Source organism: Gorilla gorilla, chromosome 19, assembly GCF_029281585.2.
Source record: "Gorilla gorilla gorilla isolate KB3781 chromosome 19, NHGRI_mGorGor1-v2.1_pri, whole genome shotgun sequence".
Classification (NCBI taxonomy): Eukaryota; Metazoa; Chordata; class Mammalia; order Primates; family Hominidae; genus Gorilla; species Gorilla gorilla.
Genome location: NC_073243.2, coordinates 18,726,156 through 18,732,376, shown reverse-complemented (window position 1 = coordinate 18,732,376; position 6,221 = coordinate 18,726,156). Strand labels below are relative to the sequence as shown.

At 51.2% G+C, this 6,221-nt stretch overlaps 1 protein-coding gene across 1 annotated transcript in view; it reads left to right on the top strand.

Annotated features, from left to right (window-relative positions):
• Positions 1 to 6,221, top strand: part of TRPV1 (transient receptor potential cation channel subfamily V member 1) — a 44,542-nt gene that overhangs the window by 826 nt on the left and 37,495 nt on the right. The gene's annotated exons all lie outside the window — the stretch shown is intronic.

Here is a 6,221-nt window from a genome sequence, read left to right as displayed (position 1 = left end):
CCCAAGTTTTCCCTTGTGCGTTGTTCTGAGCAGTGTGATGGAGAGTCTCTGCCATGCCATCTGGGATGCAAACCGTCCCTGTGTCCCCCACGTCCAGGCCGTAGATGCTCCCTGCCGGTCAGTCACTTAGTTGTCAGATCGCCCGTCCTGATATCACAGTGCTTCTGTTCAGGTCAGTCTTTTTTTACTTCATTAGGGCCCCAAAGCACCAGAGTAGTGATGCTGGTAGTGATGCTGGCTGTTCGGATATGCCAAAGAGAAACCGTAAGGTGCTTCCTTTAAGTGAAAAGATGGGAAGAAAACAGTCATATGCTGAATCTCTTCTATCTGTGAAATTCTAAAGAAAAAGAAATTCGTGCTAGTTTTTTTTTGCTTTTTTTTTTTTTTTTGAGACATAGTCTCACTGTGTCGCCCAGGCTGGAGTACAGTGGTGCAATCTTGGCTCACTGCAACCTCTGCCTCCCGGGTTCAAGCGATTCTCTTGCCTCACCCTTCTGAGTAGCTGAGATTACAGGCTCCTGCCACCACGCCTGGCTAATTTAGTTTTAGTAGAGATGGAGTTTCATCATGTTGGCCAGGCTGGTCTCGAACTCCTGACCTCAGGTGATCCACTTACCTCGGCCTCCCAAAGTACTAGGATTGCAGGCGGGAGCCACTGACCCCAGCCTCATGCCAGTTTTGCTGTCACACCTCAAACTGCAAAAGTATGGTCACAGTGTGTGATAACTTTTATTAGAGTGTATTGTTAAAACCGTTCTACTTTGGCTGGGTGTGGTGGCTCACACCTGTAATCCCAGCACATTGGGAGGCCGAGGCGGGTGGATCACCTGACATTAGGAGTTTGAAACCAACCTGGCCAACGTGGTGAAAACTCGTCTCTACTAGAAATACAAAAGTTAGCTGGGCGTGATGGCACGCGCCTGTAATCCCAGCTACTCAGGAGGCTGAGGCAGGAGAATCGCTTGAGCTCTGGAAGCAGAGGTTGCAGTGAGCTGAGATCGCACCACTGCACTCCAGCCTGGGTGACAGAGCGAGACTCTGCCTCAAAAAAAAAAAAAAAATTGTTCTACTTTATTGTTGTTGTTAATCTCTTATTGTGCCTAATTTGTAAATTAAATTATATTACAGATATGTATGTGTAGAAAAAACATGGCATATACAGGATCCAATACTAGCCTTGGTTTCAGGCATCTATGCAGGGTCTTGGGACATATCTCCTGTGGATGACAGGGGGCTACTGTATTTTTTTTTTCTTTTAGGCAGAGTCTCCCTCTGTCGCCCAGGCTGGAGTGCAGTGGCGCGATCTCAGCCCACTGCAACCTCCACCTCCCGGGTTCAAGCAATTCTTGTGCCTCAGCCTCCCGAGTAGCTGAGATTACAGGCATGTGCTACCACACCTGGCTAATTTTTGTATTTTTAGTAGAGATGGGGTTTCACCATGTTGGCCTGGTCTTGAACTCCTGACCTCAGGTGATCCACCTGCCTCAGCCTCCCAAAGTGCTGGGATTACAGGCATTAGCCACCATGCCTGGCCTGCTACTGTAATTTTTCTTTCAGCCAAATGAGTTTAAGATGCCGTCATTGCAGCCCTGAGGAAGGTTGCATGAGAGAGAAGAGTAGGCTGAGTTTACCAGAGTCCTCTGTCTTTTGGGAGGAGCCAGGCCGTCTGATCTCAGAGTGGCAGCCTGTCTCGCCTGCCCAGCATGCAGTGGATGGGGTCTGCAAATGTAAGGTTAGGAACGGGATGGACATCCAGCAAGCTCAGGCAGCCCAGCCTTGTGCCTGGTGTGGCCCCGGAACTCTCTGTCCTCTTTCCAGACTATGCATTCACTCTGCCTCTGAGGACTGAGCCTTGGAGGGTCCCAGTTTGTCAATAAACAGGGCTGCTCCTGCTGCTTCCGTTGCCTGAGGCCTGGAGCCTCCGTCTAGGTGGGGGATGAGTGCAGCTGCCTGAAGTCACAACCACGTGCACAACCCACCCTCCTTCCCAGGAGGTGCCAGTAAGTGGTTTGAGGCCGGCATGCTTCTGAAGAAGTGGTGAGCTGGGCTCCTTTGCTGGCCGTCAGTATCCCGATGCTATGAGCCCACGGCAGGGCTGCACCTTCCCCCCGATCCGCTTCGGCCAGTGGGTCGTGCACAGGGAATGCCTGTCACTCCTGGACAGAGGTCTTTAGGAGCCAGTGAGCTACTTGCCACACACCCTTCCCTTTGCCACAAGTGACTGGCAGTGCCCCAGAGAGTGGTTGCTCTGTCAGCCTGGGTCCCTGAGTGAGGACAGCATGGTGTAGAGTTCTCACCAACCAGCGAGGGACGTGCAGTGGGACGGAGAAGTAAGCGCCCTTTGGTGCGGTGGCTCACGCCTGTAAACCCAGCACTTCAGGAGGCCAAGGAGGGCAGATCACTTGAGGTCAGGAGTTCCGAGACCGGCCTGGCCAACATGGTGAAACCCCGTCTGTACTAAAAATACAAAAAAATTAGCCGGGCATGGTGGTCGGCACCTGTAATCTCAGCTACTTGGGAGGCTGAGGCAGGAGAATCGCTTGAGCCTGGAAGGCGGAGGTTGCAGTGAGCTGAGATCATGCCACTGTACTCCAGCCTGGGAGACAGAGTGAGATTCTGTCTTTAAAATAAATAAATAAATAAATAAATAAATAAATAAATAAATAAATAAAAATAAACCTTTGATGTTTGAAGCCACTGAGATTTGGGGGTTGTCACCACAGCAGAGCGGCCTCAGTAGCCTGCACCTGGGACGTCTCCCATGCACCCAGCACAGACCCAGGCAGCCACATTTTCTGAGCGCCCAGTAGTAGCTGGGTGTTCTCTCAGAGACTGCCCCCCGTTGAATTTCCATCACGAGGCAATGGAAAAATACCAACGTTTGGTTACATAAACAGACCCTAGGAAAAAAAAAGACACAGACAATGACAGCACCTCTATGCCCAGAGGGAGGAGAAATTCATTCTTTACACAAGTCACATTGAGCTAAACCTCCAAGGGTTTCCATCCATGGTTACTAATGACAGTTAACATTTTTTTTGAGTACCTGCTGTGTGCTGGGATCTGATCTAAACTCTACTTGTTTGAATTCATTGAATTTTTTTTTTTTTTTAAGCGGAGTCTCACTCTGTTGCCCAGGCTGGAGTGCAGTGGTGTGATCTCAGCTCACTACAACCTCCGCCTCCCGGGTTCCAGCGATTCTCATGCCTCAGCCTCCCGAGTAGCTGGGATTACAGGTGTACACCACCTCACCTGGCTAATTTTTTGTATTTTTAGTAGAGACGGGGTTTTGCCATGTTGCCTAGGCTGGTCTTGAACTTCTGGCCTCAAGTGATCCACCCACCTCGGCTTCGGAAAGTGCTGGGATTATAGGCATGAGGCACCACGCCAGGCCTCATTTAATCTAGAAGGTGGGTAGTGTTATCCCCATTTCACACATGGAGAGATAGATAAACAAAAAAGTTAAGTAACTTACCTGAGATCACAGTGCTAGGATTCAAACCCCAGAGCGAACCCACTCTCTTTAGCAACTAGGCAGTGGGGTCGGGCTAGGTAAATGTATTTCCATTAAGGTGATCGTCATGTCCAGAGTGTGACAAATTGGTGTAACTTGGTCATAGTGCGAATGGAAGGATGTTTATAGGACTTGTAGCTGGACGTGTTGGGCAGACTGTGAAGGGTCTTGCATGCCAGGCTGAGGGGATTGGACTGTCTCCTGTAGACAGTGGGGTTTGGAGGACTGGGGCCTTGGGAGTGTAGCTGACAATGTGGACGCTGGATTGGAGGAAGGGTGTTCCGGGAGACAGGAGGCTGTAAAACAGCCTGGAGAGATGGTGGGCCAGACCCAGTTCAGGGCAGGGTAGGGGACTCCAGCCCACCAGCCGCTGCTTTTCCCCCGCCACACACTGCCTGCCTGTGGGCCTTGACCCCGTCCACATCATGTGTATGTGGCTTTCATGTTCTCTGCTTTTCTCCTCTTCTTCTTTTTTTCTTTTTTTTTTTTTGAGACTTTTTGAGAGTCTCCCTCTGTTGCCCAGGCTGGAGTGCAGTGGTGCGATCTTGGCTCACTGCAACCTCTGCCTCCTGGGTTTAAGCAATTCTCCTGCCTCAGCCTCCTGAGTAGCTGGGATTACAGGTGCCTGCCACCACACCCAGCTAATTTTTGTATTTTTAATAGAGACGGGGTTTCACCATGTTGGCCAGGCTGGTCTCAAACTCCTGACCTCAGGTGATCTGCCCGCCTCAGCCTCCCAAAGTGCTGGGATTACAGGCGTAAGCCACCATGCCTGGCCTATTTTTCTCTTCTTCTGAAGTGGACTGAAAGCTCTTTGAGAGCAGGTGCCTAGGTGTCCTCAGCCCTGTCCTCCTGCACCTTAGCTCATGCCAAGGCCCATGTTTGGAATGTCCTCCTTGTAGGGCAGAATCCTTCTCCTTGTCCAAGGCCCAGCCCAAGTGGCATCTGCCCGCTGCACAGGGCCTCCCTGGTGACACATACGCCATCAGATTACAACTGCAGGGGAGGCCAAGACCCGGCTCAACATTTGTTGTTGGCATGGCCTGTTGGCCCCAGAGCCCCTGGCCTGTGCCTGTTACAGGGTGCCCTGCCCTACCTAGTGTCAAGAGAGAGCCTGTGCACATCTTCCTTTCCTGTCCATCGTGGGCTTCTTGAGCACAGAGGCCACCCTGTTGACCCTACTGCTTTGCTAGGGGATTTGTATAGCACATGGTGGGCCCTCAGGAGAGAGGGTCTCACCTGGCCTCTCCCCTCAGCCACAGGTAGATGGACAGGCCAAGTCTTTGAAAGTGGGAGAGTCCTGATACAGAGATGCTCACTTGCGTGACTCATCAAACATTAAGCAAACCTTGTTTTTTTCATTAAAAAACAATTAGTCATAACTTCGAGCTAATGGCCGGATACAGCTCAGCAGTCAGCAGATGTGGTCCTCAGGCTGAAATAATGAAGATGAGAGCAGTCATCTCTCATGCCTGCCTAGAGCTTTCCCAGGCTCAGAGCCCATTCACACCCACTATCCTGACTAATCCCAGAAAAGCCTCGTAAAGCAGGTAGGGCAGGTGTTCTTGGCTGTAATTTTGTGGAGGAAGAAGCAGACCCAGAGGTTCAGCTGCCAGCCCGAGTCCATACAGCTGGCATCTAGCACACGCGGGCCTCTTCCATCCAAGGTCCAGGTTCTCCCCACCTGCTGACCCTCCATTGGCCCTCGTCCCTCTTGTTCCCAGTCCCTGCCCTGGAACACAGCTCTGCAGAGCGGGGCTCCAGCGTTCTGTGTTGACTGGGTGTCTGACCCCTCCCCAGCTCAGACTTCAAGCTCTAGCCACTTCTGGAGGGTGCTGACCGTCTCGCAGACCCCTGCCCTCCATGGAAGCTGGTCTTTTAGACTCTTGGGCACCCGGTGACAGGAACACAAGACGAAATGCAGGAAGGAGGGTATTTTTCTTTTTTTTTTTAATTTTAATTTTAATTTTTTGAGATGGAGTTTTGCTCTTGTTGCCCAGGCTGGAGTGCAATGGCGTGATCTCGGCTCATGCAACCTCCGCCTTCTGGGTTCAAGTGATTCTCCTGCCTCAGCCTCCCGAGTAGCTGGGATTACAGGCATGCACCACCACACCTGGCTAATTTTGTATTTTTAGTAGAAACGGGGTTTCTCCATGTTGGCCAGGCTGGTCTCGAACTCCTGACCTCAGACGATCCACCCGCCTCAGCCTCCCAAAGTGTTGGGATTACAGGAGTGAGCCACTGAGCCCGGCTGGGGCTCAAATCTTGAGAGGAACCCAGGTGAGTGAAGAAAAGAAATTTGTCTCCGATGGCCAGTGTCAAGAGCTCAGCTTAATGTCAAGAGCTCAGCTTAAGTCAATGTGCCCCCTAGTGGTAACACTAAGAGAAAACTGTCACCATTAGCGATGGTGGCGGTGTTTAGCATCTGTCATTCCAGATTTGGCCCAGCCGCCGGCTGGCGCGTCCGCAGACGCTTTCCTGAGCTGCCTCTCGCTCCCATCAAACCTGAACTTAGAAACCACCCTCCCTCCCAGAAGTCATTAAAACTTTTCTACTCACAAGGAGTTTTAATGGGTACATCATTACATAAATGCAAGAACATCCTGTTTCAAATGATGACCCAGAAAACCACACCGATGGCAGTGATGGCCAGCCCTGAGGTCTTGTCCCCGCCACCATGTTGAGAGTTTTAGTAGAATCACTCCGT